At 36.2% G+C, this 25,170-nt stretch overlaps 1 long non-coding RNA gene across 1 annotated transcript in view; it reads right to left on the bottom strand.

The window, feature by feature from the left end:
• The window catches only part of LOC141278354 (uncharacterized), a 411,822-nt gene that overhangs the window by 292,499 nt on the left and 94,153 nt on the right, over positions 1-25,170 (bottom strand). The window lies entirely within an intron of this gene.

Consider the following 25,170-nt stretch of genomic DNA (forward strand, 5'->3'; position numbering starts at 1 on the left):
ACTTTAACACCTCACTTACACCAATGGACAGATCATCCAAAATGAAAATAAATAATGGAAGCTTTAAATGACACAAAAGACCAGATAGATTTAATTCATATTTAAAGGACATTCCATCCAAAAACAGCAGATTGCACTTTCTTCTCAAGTGCCCACGAAACATTCTCCAGGATAGATCATATCCTGGGTCACAAATCAAGCTTCAGCAAATTTAAGAAAACTGATATCATATCAAGCATCTTTTCTGACCACAACGCTATGAGATTAGAAATCAATTACAGGGAAAAAGATGTAAAACACACAAACACATGGAGGCTAAACAATACGTTACTAAATAACCTAGAGATCACTGAAGAAATCAAAGAGGAAATCAAAAAAAAACTAGAGACAAAGGACAATGAAAACACAATGATCCAAAACCTATGGGATGCAGCAAAAGCAGTTCTAAGAGGGATGTTTATAGCTATACAAGCCTACCTCAAGAAATAAGAAAAATCTCAAGCAAACAATCTAACCTTACACCTAAAGGAACTAGAGAAAGAAGAACAAACAAAACCCAAAGTTAGCAGAAGGAAAGATCATAAAGATTAGAGCAGAAATAAATGAAATAGAAACAAAGAAAACAATAGCAAAGATCAATAAAACTAAAAGCTGGTTCGTTGAGAAGACAAAGAAAATTGATAAACCATTAGCCAGGCCCATAAAGAGGGAGAGGACTCAAATCAATAAAATTAGAAATGAAAAAGGAGAAGTTACAACAGACACCGCAGAAATACAAAGCATCCTAAGAGACTACTACAAGCAACTCTACGCTAATGAAATGGACAAACTGGAAGAAATGGACAAATTCTTGGAAAGGTATAACCTTCCAAGACTGAACCAGGAAGAAACAGAAAATACGAACAGACCAATCACAAGTAATGAAATTGAAACTGTGATTAAAAATCTTCCAACAAACAAAAGTCCAGGACCAGATGGCTTCACAGGGGAATTCTATCCAACATTTAGAGAAGAGCTAACACCCATCCTTCTCAAACTCTTCCAAAAAATTGCACAGGAAGGAACACTCTCAAACTCATTCTGAGGCCACCATCACCCTGATACCAAAACCAGACAAAGATACTACAAAAAAAGAAAACTATAGGCCAATATCACTGATGAATATAGATGCAAAAATCCTCAACAAAATACTAGCAAACAGAATCCAACAACACATTAAAAGCATCATACACCATGATCAAGTGAGATTTAACCCAGGGATGCAAGGATTCTTCAATATATGCAAATCAATCAATGTGATACACCATATTAACAAACTGAAGAATAAAAACCATATGTTCATCTCAATAGATGAAGAAAAAGCTTTTGACAAAATTCAGCACCCATTTATGATAAAAACTCTCCAGAAAGTGGGCATAGAGGGAACCTACCTCAACATAATAAAGGCCATATACGACAAACCCACAGCAAACATCATTCTCAATGGTGAAAAACTGAAAGCATTTCTTCTAAGATCAGAAACGAGACAAGGATGTCCATTCTCACCACTATAATTCCACATAGTTTTGGAAGTCCTAGCCACGGCAATCAGAAGAAAAAGAAATAAAAGGAATACAAATTGGAAAGAAGTAAAACTGTCACTGTTTGCAGATGACATGATACTATACATAGAGAATCCTAAAAATGCCACCAGAAAACTACTAGAGCTAGTCAATGAATTTGGTAAATTTGCAGGACACAAAATTAATGCACAGAAATCTCTTGCATTCCTATACACTAATGATGATAAATCTGAAAGAGAAATTATGGAAACACTCCCATTTATCATTGCAAGAAAAAGAATAAAATACTTAGGAATAAACCTACCTAGGTAGACAAAAGACCTGTATGCAGAAAACTATAAGACTCTGATGAAAGAAAATAAAGATGATACCAACAGATGGAGAGATATATCATGTTCTTGGATTGGAAGAATACTGTGAAAATGACTATACTATCCAAAGCAATCTACAGATTCAATGCAATCCCTATCAAATTACCAATGGCATTTTTTAGGGAACTAGAATAAATCATCTTAAAATTTGTATGGAGACACAAAAGACCCCGAAGAGCCAAAGCAGTCTTGAGGGAAAAAAATGGAGCTGGAAGAATCAGACTCCTTGACTTCAGACTATACTACAAAGCTACAGTAATCAAGACAATATGGTACTGGCACAAAAACAGAAACATGGATCACTGGATCAGGATAGAAATCCCAGAGATAAACCCATGCACCTATGGTCAACTAATCTATGACATAGAGGCAAAGATATACAATGGAGAAAAGACAGCCTCTTCAATAAGTGGTGCTGGGAAAACTGGACAGCTACATGTAAAACAATGAAGTTAGAACACTCCCTAACACCATACACAAAAATAAACTCAAAATGGATTTGAGACCTAAATGTATGACCAGACACTATAAAACTCTTAGAGGAAAACATAGGAAGAACACTATTTGACATAAATCACAGCAAGATCTTTTTTGATCCACCTCCTAGAGTAATGGAAATAAAAACAAAAATAAACAAATGGGACCTAATGAAACTTCAGAGCTTTTGTACAGCAAAGGAAACAAGACGAAAAGACAACCCTGAAAATGGGAGAAAATATCTGCAAACAAATCAAAGGACAAAGGATTAATCTCCAAAATATAGAAACAGCTCATGCAGCTCAATATTAAAGAAACAAACAGCCCAATCCAAAAATGGGAAGAAGACCTAAATAGACATTTCTCCAAAGAAGACATACAGATGGCCAAGAAGCACATGAAAAGCTGCTCAACATCCCTAATTATTAGAGAAATGCAAATCAAAACTACAATGAGGTATCACCTCACACCAGTTAGAATGGGCATCATCAGAAAATCTACAAACAACAAATGCTGGAGAGGGTGTGGAGAAAAGGGAACCCTCTTGCACTGTTGGTGGGAATGTAAATTGATACAGCCATATGGAGAACAGTATGGAGGTTCCTTAAAAAACTAAAAATAGAATTACCATATGATATAGCAATCCCACTACTGGGCATATACACAGAGAAAACCATAATTTACAAAGACACATGCACCCCAATGTTCATTGCAGCACTATTTACAATAGCCAGATCATGGAAGCAACCTAAATGCCCATCAACAGACGAATGGATAAAGAAGATGTTGTACATATATACAATGAAATAATACTCAGCCATAAAAAGGAACGAAATTGAGTCATTTGTTGAGACGTGGATAGATGTAGAGACTGTCATACAGAGTGAAGTAAGTCAGAAAGAGAAAAACAAATATCGTATATTAACATATGTATGTGGAACTTAGAAAAATGGTACTGATGAACTGGTTTGCAGGGCAGAAGTTGAGACACAGATATAGAGAACTAATGTATGGATATCAAAAGGGGAAAACCGTGGTGGGGTGTGGATGGTGGTGTGCTGAATTGGGCGATTGGGATTGACATGTATACACTGATGTGTATAAAATTGATGACTAATAAAAACCTGCAGTATAAAACAAACAAACAAAATGATAAAAATAAACCCATCAACTTTAATGGAAAACTTTTTAGAAGGACATTTTAAAAGATGTGCTTATAGCAGTTACTTTTAGAGTTAAAGGACTCATATTCAAAAAAGTGTTAGATGCTTCTATTAAACAAATTTCAGAACGTATTAAAGTCTTCAAAATGTTATTATTTCTTATGTATCTCCAACAGGGATCTATTGTATGGTGCATTAACCAAACGTATTCTATCTCAAAACTATCCCCATACCTCTGCACCCCTATCCACAACACACACACACACACACACACACACGGAGAACTACTGTTCTGAAGAATGTACTTTGAAAAGAAATGATTTAGAAATATTGCAAATCCATACCATTTTAATGAATATTGGACAATATTCTAATGGGATGGTACCAGTCTAGTCTTAATAAGAATTAGGTGATTAAAATAGTCAAACTTGACATTCTTTCCCACTTAGTGTGAAATAGGAAGCACTAGAGAATTTCATTTAACTGCAATGCTTGAAAAATGTAGTGTATGTTCAACAGAACTTTCTGGTTAACTTGTTTATTCAGTGAAACTTTTCCATGGCATGGCGATTCCTGCTGGGATAAAGGGAATTTTCTCTGAAACTCTGTTTCAGTGTGCACAGTTGTGCTAGCAGAGTTCCCAATATAGTTTTAGAAATCCAGAACTTCACCTACCACAAATCTTCAAAGTCACTACCTATACCAGTGGCAGTGATGTCAACAGTCTGTAGGAAGCTTTATAAAAAGGAAAGTTGCCTCTGATTAATTCTTCTAAGCAGAATAAAAGTCGAAGAAAAATATATATTTTATTTCATTCTTCAGACGTTTGAAGACACTGACAGGTGTTTCCAAACTAATCTTTAATTAGTAATGTAAGAACCAATGGTGGTTCTGAATAACAACTGGGTAATTAAAGTACTTATCAACTAACTGATAATTAAAATGTAAAATTCAAGTAGTTTCTATTTGCAAGCAAAATAAATCTCCAATGCATCTAGGCTAGCTCAAAATTGTTTTCTCCTTTCTTATCAAAACTGCAGAGTCACAATGGAGAAGATTTCACAAATTCTAAGAAAATATTACACTACTGTCTTAATTTGAACTCTCTAACATTGGAATAGAGCAATTCCTATCCCCAGAACATTATGAGACTTTCACTTTCCATCATTCTAGAACATAGGTGATTAAAAGGATATGAGGAGAAAGTCCTGGATTCTCTAAAGAATACAGGAAAACAAATACAAAAAGTCCTCACATTAAAGATACCAATGTCTAAAATCCAAAGAGGATTCACCAAGACAGAGCCTTTTCATAACACTGTACCTACCACCTCCATCACCACCACTAACAGCATTAATAACAACAAATTAGCAAAATTTCCTACAAAGCTGCTCTAGCGTTCATTTAATACAGTGGTTGTCAAAGTTGAGCATGTACAAAAATCACCCGGAGAACATATTATAACACAAGTTTTTCAGCCCTACCCTTAAACTCTCTGATTCAGTAGCTGTGGGATGGGTCACAAGAAATTTCAGTTCTAACAAGTTCCCAGATGCTGCTGCTGTGCCTGGTCTGAGGACACACACTTTGAAAGAATCATTTAAAATATTTTAATATGATTTCACTCAGTGAAATTTACTATAGACCCAATTATGATGTAAATATAGTTGTTTTGAATAGTCTTATTTTTCAAAATTCAAAATAGGGTAGTATGACAGTTGTGTAATAAGAGAGAGGAATAACTACATTATAATGGATGCTACATAACTATTGATATAATACAATATACATGGGTACAGTATGACCTATCCCTGACAGCAGAAAAGATGCTTGGCTTGGTATCCCCCTAGGCCAGTTCAGTTCATTAAACTAAGTACCTTCCAGAGCATCCGATCTCCTATTTGTACCCCTCACTATATCTATTCTTCCCCCTCTCCAGATGGTTTGTATCTTCTATGTCTGAAATACACTCCTTCAACCCACATGATTAACTCCTATTGTAACTATAATTATAATAGGAATTGAGAGTTCATCTTTAAAGTCAACTTTTCCAGGAGGTCTGTCTTGAAGTATTTCTTTGCCCCTGTAAAATATGTTGGGTCCCTTCCTTCCTCCATTCAGAGCATGCTGTGCTCATCTCTACCACAGCACTTACCAGAGCATGTTATAATTTTCTGTCTAGGTATCCGTCCCTTGCCTGAGATTGTGAGTTTCTGAAGAGCAAGGATCTGATCTTACTGCAGTTTGTATTTCCAGCCACTAGAATATGCCCTTGACAATGTTTCTGAATTAAAACAAAGTTATTATTTTCAATCTAAGTCTGGAGATTTTATCTGTGGCTTCAGTTAAGTAGCTTTGGAATATGAATTTGCTTGTTCATTCAAATTTTAATTGACTGATCTCTATGTGCCAAACATAATAGATATATCGATGAGGAAGCCCATGAGATTTCTATGCTTCTATGTCTCAACATTTGGTAGGGATGAAGATTAATATAAAGACAATTACCAAATAGTAATGACAAAGGCTTTGATGGAGGCAGTAGAGATTCTGTCAGAATTATATATGAGAACCAATTAACCCAGGCTTGGGGTAAGAAAGGATTTCTGAAAAAAGTAATTTTCTAAACTAGGGTTTATTGTGATAATCTGCTTCCCTTGGGTGTTTTATGTATTATCTTTATATATTCACGTCAAGCATAACCAATTACCTGGTCTACTGTTTGGGCTTCCAGAAAGTTGTACTTAATGTAAAATGAGAATTGGAAAGAAGGAATTCATATGCTAATTATGTGATATCAGATATTTAACTCTTTGTACATAAATAATTCTGATCCCTTGTATTTGGAATTTTAAAATATTTTTCCCTTTTCCCCAGCCTAGATTTTTATTCATTCATTTGGCATGCAAATAGGCAGATTTGAGACATTGATTACTTTCATTATAATGTAGTTACTTCTCCTATCACATTTAACTGTCAAACCATGCTATTTTGAATTTTGAAGGATAAGATTACTCAAAACAACTATACTTGCATTATAATGGGGTTCACATTAATAATAAGGTGATTCTACTCTTTTAGTATCCCCTTTACCTTTGAATTGTCACATTAAAGCTTATGTGCCATCGTGTGGTCTTCGGTGCCCAGATATTGGCATTTAAGATCTTTATCAGACATCTAAAACGAGGCAGTGGCTAGAGGCATAGAAAAGGGTGAAGATCATAAACGTGAAGAATACCATGGAAAGGTTCAATCCACAGTGTGTGAATAATTCACAAATACCAAATTGCTTTTTGAAGATTCTCCCATCATCACCCATTTTCCTTCCTTAGGATCTTTTCCTCCTCAGTTCATCTTATATCCTGTATATCTAACAGGAACTATGATAATGTATTAAAGAGGAGATTTTATTTCTTCAGGCAAGAAGAAATACACATATATTATTAAAGCAAGGGATATATGACAAGTGTAAAAGGTTAAGTCTACCTCCCTTCTAATGCCTCTAGATCATTTTTATTTCTCTCTCGTCTGATTTAAGAGACGAGATGTTCTATTTTAGTTTCTATCCCCGGCTGCACATTAGAGTCACATGGTGTGGTAAGCAGAATAATGGCTCCCAAAGATGTCTATGTACTAAACCTTGGAAACTGTGAATATGAGAGTTTACGTGTAAAGGGATATTAAAGTGGAAGATGGAATTAAGATTGCTAATTAGCTAACCTTAAAACAGATTATCCTGGAGTATCTGTCTGGACCAAAGGTAATCATAAGATCCTGTACCCAGAAGATCATTTGTAGAGAAAACCAGAGAGATGGCAGCAAAAGGAAGATTTGGGCCACTTTACTAGTTTAAAAGTGGGCCACCAGCCATGGAAAGCAAGCAACCTCCAGAAGCTGGAAATGACAGAAAAATAGATTTCCCCTGGAGACTCCAGCAAGGAATGCATCCTTCTGACACCTTAATCTTAGCCCAGTGAGATCCCTGTCAAATTTATGATCTACAGAACTGTCAGATAATAAATGCGTAAATTTGTGTTTCTTAAGCCGCTAAGCTTGCGGTAATTTGTCACAGCAGTAACCGAGACAATAAATCTGGGGACCTTTTAAAAATCCTGATGCCCAGATCATACTCCACAACAATCAATTACATTAAAATCTCTGGGGGATGTGGATGGGGGTAGGATGAAATCCAGACATCAATAATATTTTAAAGCTCCCTAAAGCAGGGGTCCCCAAGCGCCAGGCCACACAGCAGGAGGTGAGCGGTGGGTGAGAGAGCGAAGCTTCATCTGCAGCTCCCCATCGCTCCCCGTTGCTCACACTACCACCTGCACCATCCTCCCACCCCCACCCCCCGTCTGTGGAAAAACTGTCTTCCACGAAACCGGTCCCTGGTGCCAGAAAGCTTGGGGACCGCGGCCCTAGAAGATTCCAATGTGCAGCCGTATTTCAGAACTGCCACTGTAAATATTCTCAGTTGTCTCCACGGGGTCCTAAATTGCCTCAGAATGAACTCTTCATTGTTGGTAAGGCTGGGCCCATATGATGTTCGTGACTCACCCAGTGTGCTTCCGGGAGCATCAAATATCACCTTGAAACTTGTTAGAAATACATAATCTGGGCCCCAACCTGACTCATTAAGTCAAAATCCAAATTTTAATACCAAGTCTAGATGATACGTAGGCAGATTAAATTTTAAGAAACAAATAGTGTGCACTGGCAGTTGCCTTCCACATCTAAAATGGCTCTACTATTTGCAATGATTTTTAAATTATTACCTAAATAAAACATTTTAAAGCAGGCCCTCAAGGCTATCAGTTCCTTGAAGGAACTGTTTCCCTCCCTTCTTTCTTCTTTCTGCTCTCTCTCTCCCTCCCTACTTCTCTCTCTCTCTCTCTTAAATCTCTCTCTCTACCTTTCTCTCTCTCTCTCTGTCCCCCGCTCCCTCTTTGCTGATCCTCAGTGCCCAAGATATTTCCTTTCTGACTTACTAACTGCCTGAAATAACAGTAATTATAACTGCAGCAATGATAAAAATAACTCACTGAAATGCATTATACTATGAAATAAAAATATAACTTAAAATGTCCCCCCCAAACCCTCCTTACCTTTTAATTTAGACTCAATGCTCTGTTTCTTTTGCCCCAGACTAATTTCTTAGACTGTAGAGATATGGCTCAATATTTATTATTCTGTTAAAATTCCTAAATAATTCTAGACCTCTCAGGACTTTATTCCCATGAGCAAATAGATTCAATTATCAGAAATCTCTTGCTTACATAAATTTATATTTCTTTTACTCTAAATTATAATTTTTTAAATCCGGCCTCTGTAGAAAGAAATATCCTGTATTGGTAGAACTATATCATTTTATTCAAATTATTTTTCTCCAACCTGGGGCTGGAGAAACTAATGACAATGACATAGTAAGACGCAAAGGTGAGAAATATGAGACTGCAAATTGTGCTGCCATCCCCCCTCCTATGTTCACAGAAACATCAACAGGAGTCTCTCCCATGCTAAGCCCAAGACTCATTTCTGAAGTTTCTCAAAACAGCACTTCAGATAGCACCACAACCAAGTGTTCTGGTTTTTGAATTTTTTTTTTTTACCTTCATCATTTCACCTAATCACTATGACAAACCAAGGAACTAGTTGTTACTACTCCCATTTTACGAACGAGGACACCAAAGTCTAGAGGTCATCAGCAAGGTAACCAAGGTCATGCTGTTAATAATAGGGAGACAGGATTTGAGTCAAGGTTTGCCTGGTTCCAAGACCCATGTTAAAACTCTGTTGCCTGCAGTGATAGGACATGATTTGTTGGCCCTGGGAACGACAGGAAGCCACATATTAAAGGAATTTCCCTAGAGAAGTCTTAGAAAAAAAACTTAGTGGGTCGAATTGACCACAAGGCTTTTTACCAAGTAGCCACATGTCTGTAAAACTGGGCTATGTAAGTTCTATGAAGAAGATCATTAGAACTCATTCCAGCTCTAGAAATCTGTCCTTGCAGAGCATGCTGATGTACTGCTTATGTGATATCCAGCACTAAGAAACAAACCACTGGCCTATTAGGCTGAATTCCAGTTACTTGCTGAAAGCGAACAAGTAATTTCCAATTACCAGGGAATCTTTATAATGAGTTTACATACACTTTGCCCCCTGCATAACACTGCTTTTTCATAGCATCCAGTATAACTGAGGAGCTGCAATGAACAAGATGAGGCACTATCCAAACAGCCACCATCTATCTGTTACTGTAGAGGGAGGGAAGGGGAAAATTCAGAGATAACCTGCTGCACTTAATATGCAAGTATGGACAAATGGTTTCGGCTTCGAGATCATTATCCGGCAGGGTTTCTCAAAGGTCGGTCTGCCTATTAGCTAGTTGGCAACACCCTCTGTCTCTCCTACCCAGAGACATCTGAAAGGCTGCTTCTGGAGAAAGTGACAGGCTGACTTGCTGGTCTTACTTACAGCCAGTAGGTGTTATAGGTCACACCCCTGACCGTGTCCATGCACGTGTGACAGTATCTGTTGAGAGAGAAAGATGCAGTCTGTCCAGTATGCCACTGATTTCTAAGATGCCCCCAAACAGGGAAAACAGAAGCTAAAGATCACTGCCAGTTATGTGATAATTAAAATAGTTTTATTACAAAGACTGAAATTAAAATTCAGGAATGCCAAGCTCTGGGTCAGGCCTGAGTTTGAGTCCTGGCTCCAGCAGCTACTGGTTTTGTAATGCTAAGTCATTTACCAAGTCTGTGCCCCAAATTGTCATCCTATAGAATGGAATAATACCTAAGTCTCAGGGTTATTATTTTTTTTAATAGTACGTTAATTTATGCGAAGTGCTTAGTGTGCTGCATGGAGCAGAAAAGACCATCAGAAAACATTAGTCTCCTTGTACTTCCTTTTCTGGGAGCCAGAACTTTAGATTATTCCTTTCCCATCCTCAGTTGCGTATACTTCATGCCCTGTAGTCAGAGACTTCAGCGCCATGTGTTTTCACCAAGTACCGCATGGAACACAAATTCCTAATTACACTTAATGTTTAATGTCCATAACTACAGCCTTAAACAAGAGATTTCTGTTGCCACATATTATGGTGAAATATATTCATTAAACAGTGACATATTTCCAATGAGTTCCTACTATGTGACAGTTTCTGTGTAAATTGATAGGGGCAAAAGATTAAGACATAGTGTCTGCTCTGAAGGCACTAAACTCTAGCAGGAAAAAACATGTTAACTGAACCATGTATCTATCCCATACAGTCGTATAAAAACGCATGTGGAGTACGGAGGAGTGATCAGGAATGAATCATGGGCAGGGGAGTATTGCAGATGAGCCCTGAATAATAAGTAGGATTTTAATAGGAGAGTAAGGGACACATCAGGCAAATAATTTGGAGACAGACTATGAAGAACCTAGAATACCAACATTTAGGTAATTAATATTTTGACTGGCAGGAACTTAAGGTGTATAAAGCAGGAGAGTGACAGAAGTATATCAACAGAAATAACTGTTAAAGTAAAGATTAAAGTCTGCACTTAGCCAGCCATACCCAATTTTCTATTCTGCTCATATTAGTGTGTGTGGAGGCTGCCAGATCTTTTCCTATTCATTTGTAAACGTATGTGGGTGCCTATACATTATAAAAGCATTTCAGCACATGACTTGCATATGCAAAGACATATAGGAGGTAGGTCCTCTGGAAAGGCAGTGTGTGGAGCTCTGAGGACATTCTTCCCAGGAAAACAAAAATTTTATTGTTGAAAATTATAAAAAGCAATCATTTAAAGTCTATGGAAATTTTCCTAATAGCATAGAGCAAATGAAAAAATATTCACAAGAAAAACCTCAGTATGAACAGTGAGAGTCTACCATTTGAATCATGATCCACTCCCTTTCTCCCCCGGCCAACCCAGCGTGCAAAAACACCACTGCAAACTGGTGCAGCCAAGAACACAGGATTCACCATCTCCCCTCCCCCATAAGGAAATACCCAAGAAGAGTACTTCTGGAATCACAGTCAACCCTGGGGTTCAGGAAGTCTGTGCTCATGCACTAAGCTGTACCTACTCAGGAGTGATCAGAGCAGGACATGGGGCTCACTTGAAAGCACTCTCCAAGGCCCACACAGACCCATCAACCCAGGGAACATAGCTCATTGGCACAAAGGGCTTAAATTCAACTTCTGACCAGATCCTGGCTGGCAAATAAGTTTCTCTGACCCAAGTGTGATTCCTAGGAATCCAGGTATAAAAATAAATTATACTTACTACTGGCAGTCTGGACAAGTATCAATGATCAATGCTTCACCCTCTCCATGACTGATTAGAGAGGTAACCACCAAGTTACTAGTTCCAGGCCGAATGCAGGTCATAAGAATGTAAACACCTTGAACAGTGGTAGTAGCCTATTAACTACACACATATCCAGTATTAAAGGGTAAAAATCTTACTGGCTGAGGGGACTTAAGCATAGTCTGTGACCAATAAATGGCTTAAGCTAATCATGGCTGACCTCTAAGTAGCCAAACCAAAAGATTAAAGCAAAGAAAAAAACACCTGAGCAAGGATACTGGAGGCTGCACACTGCAGGGTAAACAGACTTCACAGAATTTGTCACTAAACAAATTTAAATAATAACCAGTCAAATAGCGACAATGACCCTCCCTCCCTCCTGTAGGGGATGTGTATCCATAGTTGCTACAGTACATTATCTACAAGGTACACTTTTCAATGTAAAGTTAAGAGACATGCAAAGAACATAAACACGTCCCATACACAGGGAGAAGGCAGTAAAATCTAACCTTGAAGGGCTCCATATTATCAGCATGCTCAAAGAACTTAAGGAAAAAAGACAAAGTAAGTATAGATGTAAAGATGCTACAAAAAAATTTGCAAAATAAATCCAGTAATATATAAAAAGAATTATACATCAAGACCAAATAGAATTTATCCCAAGAATGTATGGTTAGGGTTTTTTTGTTTGTTTGTTTAATTGGAGTATAGTTGATTTACAATATTGTATTAGTTTTAGGTGTACGGCATAGTGATTCAGTTACTTTTTTTTACTGATTATATTCCATAATTTCCTATGCTGAACAGTGAATCCTTGTTATATAGGATTTAGTAGTTTGTATCTGTTAATCCCATACTCCTAATTTGTCCCTCTGCCCCTCTCTCTCCCCTTTGGTAACCACAGTTTGTTTTTCATGTCTGTGAGTCTGTTTCTGTTTTGTAAATAGGTTCATTTGAATTACTTTTCAGATTTCACTTATAAGTGATATCATATAGTATTTGTCTTTCTACATCTGACTTATTTCACTAGGTGTAATATTTTCTAGGTCCATCCGTGTTGCTGCAAATGGCAACATTTCATTCCTTTTTATGGCTAATATTCCATTGTATATATGTACCACATCATCTTATCCATTCCTCTGCTGATGGACATTTCGGTTGCTTCCATGTCTTGACTACTGTAAACAGTGCTACAATGAACACTGGGGTGCATGTATCTTTTCAAATTAGAGTTTTCATTTTTTTCTGGATATATACCCAGGAGTGGGTTTGCTGGATAATATGGTAGCTCTATTTTTAGTTTTTAAGGAAACTCCATAGTGTATGTCTAGTTTTACACTCAGAGTCAATTAAAATAACAAACTATACCAACTGAATAAAGGACAAAAACTATGTGATCATCTCAGTAAATACAGAAAACACCTGACAAAAATCCAGAATCCCTTCATGATAAAAAAAAAACAAAAAACAAAACAAAAAAAAAACTCTACAAACTCTCCTGTGTCAGAAGACTCAATATTTTAAGATAGCAATGGTATTCAAATTGATCTACAAATTCAACACACTTGGTAACAAAATCCTAGCTGGCTTTTTTGCAGACACTGACAAGTTGATCCTAAAGTTCACATGAAAATGTGAGGGGTGAAAAACAATCAAAACGTTCTTGAAAAAGAAGGTGGAGGACTCACATTTCCCAATTTTGAAACTTACTATAAATCTGTGATAATAAAACAATGAAGTACTGGCATAAAGATAGACTTATAGATCAGTGGCTAATTGATTTTAGACAAGAGGGCCAAGACAAGTAAATGGGGAAAGAATAGTCTTTTCATAAACTGTACTGGAACAACTGGATATCCACTTGCCAAAGAATGAAGCTGAAACCACACCTCACATTATATGCAAAAATTAACTTTAAGTGGCTCATAGACTGAAATAAGAGCTTAAAATATATAAATCTTGGAGGAAAACATACAGTAAACATCTCTTTTTTTACTTTAGGTTAAGCAATGGTTTCTTAGATACAACACCAAAAGCACAAGTGGCAAAAGGACATACAGATAGATTAGACTCTAACAAAATTAAAAACTTGCACTACAAACTATACCATTGAAAAAGTGCAAAAAACAGTCCACAGAATGGAAGAAACTATTTGCAAATCATGTATCTGATAAGGATCTTGTGTCTTAGAACTCAATGATAAACAGACAAAAATGAAATTTAAAAATGGTCAAAGGATCTAAACGGACATTTCCCCAGATACAATACAGAAATGCCAATAAGCACACAAAGCAATGTTCAACATCATTAATCGTTAGGAGAATGAAATCAAAACCACACTGAGATATCTTTTATACAAACTAGGATGGCTACACTTAAGATATAAAACAGCAAGTGTTGACAAGAATGTGGAAAAATAACAATAGGTTGCGGGTCAAATTTTAAATGGTGCAGCCCCTTTGGAAAATAGTTTATAAAATTATTAAATATAGAAATACTGTATGTCCCAGCAATTCCACTCTGAAGTATATGACCAAGAGAAATAAATCATTAGCCCACACAAAAACTTGTATACAAGTTCACAGCAGCTTTATTCATAATAGCCAAAAATAACCTATATAATATTCATGAAGGTGGAAATAACCCAAATGTCTATGAATTGATGAATGGATAAATAGTTGTATATCTATGCAATTTAATATTAATCATAAATAAAATGTAGAACTTAATTATCTTATAACATGGATGAACCCTAAAATTATGCTGAATGAAAGAAGCCAGTCACAAAAGGCTACAAATTACATGATTCTATTTACATGAAATGTTTAGAATGAGCATATCTAGAGGAAAAAAAGGAGATTAGTAGTTGCCTTGTGCTACATGGTTTGTGGTACAGGGAATGGGGTTATGGGAATGACTGCTATTGGGTATGGAATTTCTTTTGGGGTAGATAAAATGCTCTGTAAACAGGTTATGATGGTTGCACAATCCTATGAATATACTAAAAACAGAATCTTATACTTTAAATTACTATTTTTTACGGCAATTTAATATCTCAATAATCTGTTCATAACATATAATACTGAATATGTTTCTAAATATGTATTTTAATACATTTTAATTAACCATATTTTAGATATATGCAAATAAATGATAATATATAAAACATATATATCTGTGCATATCACATGCTTATAATTTAAGTATGTATTCATTTAACTTATATTCATTTTATAAATTTAACACATTTAAAGGTTATTTTAACATAAATAGCATTATGATGTAGCATATTATCCTGAAAATTACTTTAAAACATAATAATCATATTCCACTTTCCCCTCCAGAATATACAACTCTATTTCATTTTCCTTTTTGGCACTGTAGTATTACATATTACTGATTTACCATAAACTATTGAGCAATTCCCTTACTGCTGGACTTTTAGTTGCTATTCATTTATACCAAAAAAAAAGTATATATATATAAATAAAATAAACATTTTGTTCTTATTTATCTGTGCAAATATATTAAAATGTTCCTAGAAGTAGAATTACTAGGTCAAAGGTTATGCACATATTAAATTTTGATACGTGCTCTGAAATTACTTTACAAAAACACTATAGAAAATCTCTATTCCCAACAATATTGGAATTGAAGCATATTGTTTAAAAGAAAGGGGGTTGTCAATGTCATTCATATCCAAGCTCCACCAGTGTTAAGCTGGGTTACTCTGTGAGAGATATTTAACCTTATAAGTTTCATAAAGATGATGTTAGGATTAGTAATATGATGTCCAATTCACTGTAAATGTTCAAGCTAAGTTATATATCATTTTTAAGTCAGTCACGATGAAGTTTCCTATTTCTCCACATTTTACCAATAGGAGATAACATAATTTTATTTAGTTTTTCCATTTCACTGATGAACAGTAAAAACCAATCTTATGTTTAGATAGTGGGTCTTGGAGTCACAATACCTGAATAATCCATCACTATCAAACTGTGTGAACTTGGTCAGACTACTTTTCTGTGTAGCAATGTGCGCATCTCTAAAATGAGGATACAATTTTACGAGGTTGTTATGAGAAGCATATGAGTTAATTAAGTGTTTAGAAAAGTGCCCCTAACCATAATTAATAACTAATAATTTTTATTTACTTTATTGTTATTTCCCTGATAACATTCACCACCAGAGAGGTTAATATTTTTATTGGCTAATTTGCATCTTTAGTGATATGCTTATCGGATGTTTGCTGTTTTCTTATTTATGTGTTGGAGCTCTTTTTACAACTATCAATACTTTTCTTGCTATAAATGTTGCAAATATTTTCCCCCGACAACTCACTTGTCTCTTCACTTTGTTTAATTTTATTCCATTTCTTACTCCCCCCGCCGCACACTTGCTTTGTTTCAAACACCTGGCCTCCTAAATGTACTTTGAACATACAGGTTTTGAAGTGGCTCCTCCCTTTGCCAACAATGCTTTTCCCTAGATGCTCACCCTCTACGTTCTCTAGGTCTTTGCTCATAAGCTCATATGTCACCTCTTATTAAGGCCTACACGTAACACTGTAAATAATTTCAGTACACTTCCACTCCTGCCAAAGCCAAGCCAGATCAGGCTTCCTATACTCTATTTTTTTTATCATAGCACTTAGGAACTTCTAACAGACCATATATATTCTTTCTTTTTTATTTTCTGTCTTTTCTACTAAAATTTAAGATTCACAAGAGTAGGAATTTTTGTCTGTTTTTATTCCCTAGGTATCTCCAAAAGCTAGAACACTAGTTTGTACATGTTAGGCATCTAAAAATATTTGCTGAATCATTTATGATTACTTTTTCCAAATAAGTTTTCAATGTTTTATGTTATCAAATCAGAAAAGAGCTATATTTATGAATACATTATTTTTATCTCAGTTTGGCAAGGCGTGAGTACCCTAAGATTGAGCAAATATTGTCTTTTGTTTTCTTATTATTCTTTCATAATAATTATCACTGTTGATTTACACTTATATTCTGGCTCCAAATAGAGTATAGTTTGGATAAAGTAGAAAATCTAAAAGATGTTTTTATTGAAAACTTAGATGTCCTAACAGTAATTATCAAAGTTCATTCTTTACCCACTGATGATCAGCATGACTTTTATCATATACTCAATCTCATTTGTACAGATTTCTGAACTCTATTCTCTTTTACTCTATGGTAAATTTATTTTATACCTAAAATTGTAACAAATTTATAGATGTATTTGGAGACGGTTGTCCCATATTTACTACTTGAGTCCCTTTTGGTTTCTAAGAATATTAATCCCCTAAACTTTGTTCAGGCCTTCTGGAACTTCTATTAGCTGATATTAAATCTCCCATATGTATATTCTGTATCACCTCAATTTCATAATTTATCTTTTATTTATTTGATACTGTGAGATCTCATCTACTTCATCATTCAAGTTTATCTTCTGTTTGGGTCTAATCAATTACACAAAACTTTTACTGATATATTTTAACATTCCATATTTCTTACATATAGAATAGCTCAAAATCATACATGGAGACTCTAAAGAACGTTGTAAAATGAACACCTGTGATAATTTCATCCAGAAAATGAAACACTTCTCTATGCATTTTGAAAATTTGAAATTTTTTAGAAAATATTTTGAAATAATCTTACTAACTGTATATTTTTATGTATGCTATTGAACTCATCCACTTTTAAAACATTAATTTACTCCATTTCATTTCTAGAAGTCCTATTTGATACTCTTTAAAATGTGCCAGGTCATTTTTATGGTTTCTTGTCCCATACACACATTTTTCTAGTCTGTCTTCTATTTCTTTAAACATAAAAAAAAAAAGCCTAATTTTATAATAGCTGTTTTGGTAATCCCAATATCTGAAGTCTGAGAGTTTGTTATCCCCACATATTATTGTAGAAGGTAGAGTAATGGACTCCCCAAAATATTCACACCCTTTTCCCTGAAACTGTGAATATGTGCCTTACAAATATGACAAAAGGAACTTTACAGACATGATTAAAGTTTTGAGAGGAGGAGATCATCCTGGATTATTGGTGTGGGCCCAGTGTAATCACAAGGGGTCCTTATCATGGGAAGGCAGGATGGTCAGTCAGAAGAGAAGATATAATGATGGGAGAGAGATGGAAGTAATATGAGGAGGGGTCCGTGATCTAATGAACGTGGGCGAGCCTCTACATGTTGGAAAAGGCAAGGAAAGAGATTCTCCTTGAGAGCCTCCTGAAGGAATACAGTCCTACTGACCCCTTTATTTTTAGGATGCTTGACCTCCACAACTATAAGATAATAAGTGTATATTGTTTTAAGCTACCAAGATTGTGGTAATTAGCAATGGTAGGACACCAATACAGTTATTTTGGTAATTTCTTACTTCCAGCACCTTTTCCTATGTGTTTCATTATTTTTTCATTGCGATTTCCCTAGAAATATTTGTTTTCCCTAGAAATAATCTGTGACAATTTTTCAAGGCAAAGGTTGAAGGTGAGGTCTCTGGAGAGCATTTACTTCTATCAGGGCCTGAGGGCCACCACCAAACCCAGTCTATTATAAAGCTTTTTCATATTGTGAGTATATTTTGGAACCAAATAAATTGCCCAGCTTGTATTTTTGTGCCTTCTCTTTTTTATACTATCATATTTTTTCCTCCCAGATCTTATTTTATGTTCTCATATCTTTGGTTGTTTGTAAGATAAAGCATCAGTACAGCATTACAGATAGATGGAATGGTTTGCCCAGTTAGGAGTACAGTGCTCTCTGTAACAGGCCATCTTCTCCAAAGAGATGCCTCAGAAATGTTAGGAAGCGGGAAGACTTCTAATAGGTTGCCTGAGAAAAGAACAGTGATGTTCTCTAGGCATTCACACAGTTATCTTTTATTATTATTATAGTTATCTTGCTCCTGCATTATGGTCACTTTTTTTCTCCTCTTTTGTTGTTGTCATTGTGTTTGTTGTTGCTGTTATTGCAATGGCCTCTGTTTTCATCTTCCCTGCACTGCTTAAGAAACCCAAGGGTTTAAAGGAAGTAGTTTGAAGTTATAATCAAGAAAGAAATGGTGGCTACATGTAGTACAGATATTATGGATACCTGAGAATATTATGTTATCATTAAGCAAATGCCAGAGAATGGCAATATTTTGCTTTCCAGAAAGAAGTTAACAATGTTGTAAAATGGATTCCATATTCATATCATTTCTAAAGGCAGATGCTAGCATGACTTGGAGTTTTTCCAGGTTTAAAGACTATCAACTTTATCAAGAATCCTCAACCAAAGACAGTTGCTTCCTTGCTAACATCTGTGCAGCAGCAAGATGCCAGAAAGAAATCAAGCCAGGGTATGGTAATTATGCTATGGATATATTGGTACCCTAAAGGACACTGGTTAGTTAGCATTATGAAATTTAACTATTTACTATTACTAAACAGGTGTATTGTCCTGTAAAGTAAGCATTGCTATATTACAGATGTTTTAGAGAAAGATAAATGTCATAGGATAATTATAATTAACTTCATATGTGTGTGTGTTTTTTTATATACATACACCACATTCATTTAATACTAATAAACTTTTTAACTGTACTTAATTAAATATATGAAGTTATGCATCTGGAACCTAGTAGTCTGTATTCAAAGTAGCTAGGTTGGATACCAAAGCTATCCAAAAATAAATGTTTATCTCTTTGATTGGTACACCTGAAATGCACATGTGTATGTGCTATGGTACATGTTGTAAGTCAGGCCATCTTATATAAATTGGTTAAGATCTATCAAGACTTTTCTTAACTTAATTAACTGAATCAACAAATACTGAGTATAATGCCTTTTCCTAAATGCTCAAGATACATCAATGAACACAGATGAAAAAGATATTTTACCTTCTGGAACTCACAACCTAACAAGTAAATTATTATACGTACATCATTCATAAAAATGGTAAGTATTATGGCAGAAAAATTAGAGTATGCTGTGAGAGGTCAGGAGTGGTGGGGGTCTTGCAGTTTTAAAGAAGGTTGTTAAGGTGGGACTTCTGAGAAGATATTAAGTGAACAGAAACTTCAAGGAGTCCTGCGCTTATCCAGGTGGATATCTGGAGGAAGAGCATTCCATGCAGAGGGAACAGAAAATGCAAATGCCCTGAGGCAGAAACACGTCTGGCCTAATTGGGTAATAGTGAAGAATTGGGTACTAGTGAAGAAATCGCCTAGAAGTTTCTAGGAGTAGAGTAGAAGGAGAGAATCACAGGAGTCGAGATCAGAGGGGGGATTAAAGGGACAGATGATGAGGGACCTTGTGGGTCACTGTGTGGATGTGGACTGTTCTATGAATGAAATGGGGAGCCAAGGGATAATTTGTGTTGAACGTTGACTTTAACCTGACTTGTATTTTAATAGGATCACTCAGACTGCTGAGCCAAGAAAATATAATAGTTAGAAAAGGGTAGAAACAGGTAGCACATTAATCAGGCCACTGTATTACCCAGGCAAGAGAGTGGCTTGGATCGGTGTGGTAACAGAGCCAGTAACAGATAAACAGACTCATTTCTTAGAAGGTATATTGTGATATGGAACAGAACTCTTTGCCAAGTCAGTTGTGTGTGAAACCACTTCTGCCTGTGTAACTATCAGTTCTACAACACTGACGCTGCTGGAGGAATACCTGTGCCTTTAATAGGCAGAACAATTCTAAATACGATAGAGTGTATCATCAAGGACATCGATTTATTCTAATTCTAGATTATGAAGCTGACCTCCTGACTTCCTAAATAGTTTTAGTTGAATACAATAACTAATCTCTTCAACTTCAATACCAAAAATAGATAACTGAACTTTTAATGTACTTCTAATTACGAGTTTTAAAATAAATGAGAAAATATTTGCCTTGGTTTCCATAATAGTTGTGGTTAAGCCCTAAAGGTGTGGGAAGAAGGGAGAAAGCACAGCAAGGTTAATGATTTTCAGAAATAACAGTCCTATTTTCTAGACCAGATTCAAAGTGGAAATAGAGAGGAGAGTGACTGAGCATGGTGACCTCAACATGACTTAAAATTTAGAAAGCAAGAGGAGTATTGATCTCTTCTCCTTCTATCAAAAACTACAGAGTCACAATTTATTGTTCTGCCTTTTGAGTAAGCACCATGGCAGAAAAGCAAGAAGGAGGGCTTCACTGAAGCAAAGCCAGAAAGGTTGTTTAGCTACAGTAAATTAGGCACAGTTATGCCTCAGTACGTTGTAAATTTATCATTGACCTCTGTGTGCAATGGACGTGGAGTCAAATACAAACTCTACCCCTTCTTTAGCCACGTTTCACCTTAGCTAAAGTAGTCTCACCCTCTTTTAGGTTCCTTATTTTTAAAACAGATGTAAAATCAATAACTACCACATTAAGCTGTTTTGAGGATTATAAAAGATAATGTATGCAATGCATACAGCACGGTGTCTGTCATATAGGAAGAATTTAACAAAAGGAGCTATTAAATTTTAATTCTGTTACTAAATTTTGTATAGTAAATAATGCAGTAGACAAAAGATCCATCCAACTGGTTCCATGGAATCTTGAAAACAAAACACGACGTCTGAATTTGCATCTTTTCACATGGTCAGTGAAATGGTGTGCAGACAAAGATAATGGAATTTGCTACTTCCCTCACACCAAAAATCAGGGTCTGAGATATGCACTCATGAATTATGTCACTATTCAGATTTATTAACTACAGTACAGTTTTGAAATTCAATGTATATTTATTTTGTGGCAATATCTATATATTAATGAAACACAGTAATATAGTATGAATGAATGAGTGAATGAATGAAAGCAATAAATATTACCAGAATGTATAAATTATCTGGGCTCATTCTTAGTTCATAAATCCCAGAGGAGGGAGGAAAGAAATTTACTTATTAATTTTACACAGAAATATTTTAGATTTGAATAATGATTGAACCTAATTCAGATGATATTCTGAACATCATCTAAAATTATATAAAAATCTCATGATCATTTCATCTTTCTTTACTAGCTATCATTCACTCTCATTTTGTTCATCTACCGAAATAATATTCCATAAAATTGGATTTCACTGTCCTTCATGCCCACTTAAAAAAAAAAAAAAAGGTAACTAAGACAACCCACAGTGTACATCGTGTATATTTTCTGGAACAGGAAAGATAATGCCTAAAGTGGGAAACTGAACAGTTGGTATCCTGTTGGGAGGAATTATTTTTCCAGTTGCAATAATAACTTGATGAGGTTGCTATTATTTTCCACCTCAAGTTGTGTTTATTAAAATGATTTTAAAAGGCAATGAGGTGGAGAATGTATTGACAATCAGGCTAAGTGGCTACATACTTTAATTCTCTGACAGAAAGGGCAAAGCAGTGAGAAGGGCTTTTCTAATGGTACATGCCGAAGCAGACATATTCAAGATGGAAATCTGAACAAGCCAGGAGTGGTACGATAAGGTTCAGAGTGCCAGCTGTAAGCTCTCTGTAAGTCCCAGAACTAACACCACCTCAGAATGTTAGGGAAGGCTTTATGGATGGATATGAGATTCATTTTGAGTCTTGAAGGATAGGAGAGATCTGAATATGTAAAAGAGAAATGGGAGCTAGAGTTGGACTCAGATGAACCTGTGTTTAACTTTTTGTTCCACTAGTACAAGCTGCATGACCCTTGGAAAATCTAGGTTACTTCATTATATATTGGAATAATACCAGAATCTCTCATGTGAGTTCACTGTGAGATTTCAAGGAGATGATGCACATAATGTGCCTCACATAGAGCCTGTCACATAGCAAGTTCTCAGTAGATGATGGAAATTGGTTGTGTTTATTTTATCTAAACTAATCATCAATTAAATGAGGAAAACAACCTCAGGAGTTTACTGAGCTGGAAAGCATCTAACAGAGTAACTAGTTATTAGAAATTTAATACAAAATATTTGCATACGCATTTGGAGATGAGCTTAAGGTCAGTGTGTTTATAGATGATTATGAGAGAAAAGCACAGATGCTGGGACTTCCCTGGTGGTCCAGTGGTTAAGACTCCACGCTTCCACTGCAGGTGCCATGGGTTCGATCCCTGATCAGGGAACTAAGATCCCACATACCGTGTGGCATGGCCGAAAACAAAACAAAACAAAAACTCAAACAAACAAAAGAGAAAAGCGTATATGTATGTAAGTTCAATGGAACAAAAAAGAAAAAAAATGCTTAGTACTAAAAGATGTTGGTTAAATGCTCTGAGGTAGGAGGCCTATAGGCCTTTTGCTTTCATATTAGATTAGCAATGCATTTAATCATTTGTAGCAACTGTATCACAATAATATAATGGCCGCCACATGAGGTGTTGACAAAGATTCTGAATATACAAGCCTGTGCACCAGAGTGAAGTGGGGGCATTATTTCCTCTGGGTAAGATTCATTTCTTTTGCATGAAAACACCCAGTGCTTTCTGTTTTTCAATTCCACATTTCTCATGGAAATAATTTATGGTAATATAGGCAGATAGCACAGAGCATGTAAGGAACTTAAATTAATTTGAGTCTCAAATGAGAAACGCTGGAGTGTTGACAATAGCAAGATAGTTCTTAGGAGATGGAGCAGGTCGCTTTATTTTTCCTCACTGATCAACAAGGGACTTAGCTGAAAGGGATGGTTAAGTGGCTGAAGTTTTAGTTTTCACTACCTTCTCCTCCAGTGAGACAATTACTTCCAAGGTCAATTAGTCTTCCCAAATCCATAGATAAAATCCCATGTAGCTGGGCTTCCCTGGTGGCGCAGTGATTGAGAGTCCGCCTGCCGATGCAGGGGACACGGGTTCATGCCCTGGTCTGGGAGGAACCCACATGCCGCGGAGCGGCTGGGCCCGTAAGCCATGGCCGCTGAGCCTGTGCATCCCGAGCCTGTGCTCCGCAACGGGAGGGGCCACAACAGTGAGAGGCCCGCGTACCGCAAAAAAACACACACACAAAAAAATAAAAATAAAATCCCATGTAGTTTACAGCATATAAGGTATTGTTAGAGCGAGTCTCAAACACAAGTCTATCAGCTTGGTAAGGGCATTAAAATAGTCCATGACAATATTGCCTTTTGGCTTTAGTTTCAACTCGTCTTTTTTCCTTTCCTGGATTTAGAGTCACTTGAAATTAAAATAAAGACTTTGAGAAAGATTTTTGCATATTACACATTTTGAGATACATGTTATTAATAAGGTTTGAACTCCAGGCAGTTGAGCTACAATATTGTTTTGCTAGAAATAAATCATGACATTCAAGTTAAATTTGCACCTATATAATAAATTTGTACTCCTCCACAAGAAACATTATATTCAACATGTAAAAATGATTGACTTTTTGGACTTCCCTGGTGGCACAGTGGTTAAGAATCCACCTGCCAGTGCAGGGGACACGGGTTCGAGCCCTGATCCGGGAAGATCCCACATGCCGCGGAGCAACTAAGCCAGTGCGCCACCACTACTGAGCCTGGACTCTAGAGCCGTGAGCCACAACTACTAAGCCCATATGCCACAACTACTGAAGCCTATGCACCTAGAGCCCGTCCTCCTCAACAAGAGAAGCCACCGCAATGAGAAGCCCGCACTCCACAACAAAGAGTAGCCCCCGCTCGCCACAACTAGAGAAAGCCTGTGCACAGCAACGGAGACCCAACACAGTCAAAAATAAAAAATAAATAAATTTATTTTTTAAATAATTGATTTTTTTTTTTTTTTTTTTTGGCCACACCAAGTGGCATGTGGGATCTTAGCTCCGCAACCAGGGATCGAACCTGTGCCCCCTGCTTTGGAAGCATGGAGTCTTAACCCCTGGCCAGGGAATAAATCATAAAAATGATTGATTTTAATGAATGAGAACAATTGAAAAATCCAATTCTAAAATTATAATTAATATATAATGTAACCTGTCTTCAAACCAAGAGATTTAATTTCAAACAGACGGAAAAACATTTTGTAGACTTTTCCGATCGTTCTGATTTTGACTTAAGCAGAAGTTGGTTCTAACAAAAGCGACTAAGATTACTCACATATGCCACAGGTATCTTTATCCAACCAGAAGCAGCCATCACTAGTTGATCATAGAACATTTAATCCTGTTGAGTCTGGATCCACCCACAGAATCTGTTTTAACCCAGAACTCAAGTCAGTCCCAAAAGTTCATCCCTTAGCACCTATTACCATTCCCTGCCTTTGCAAAAACAATCTTTAAATTGGAGAAGAAGCAAACACAAATGGTCACC

Source organism: Tursiops truncatus, chromosome 3 (assembly GCF_011762595.2).
Source record: "Tursiops truncatus isolate mTurTru1 chromosome 3, mTurTru1.mat.Y, whole genome shotgun sequence".
Taxonomy (NCBI): domain Eukaryota; kingdom Metazoa; phylum Chordata; class Mammalia; order Artiodactyla; family Delphinidae; genus Tursiops; species Tursiops truncatus.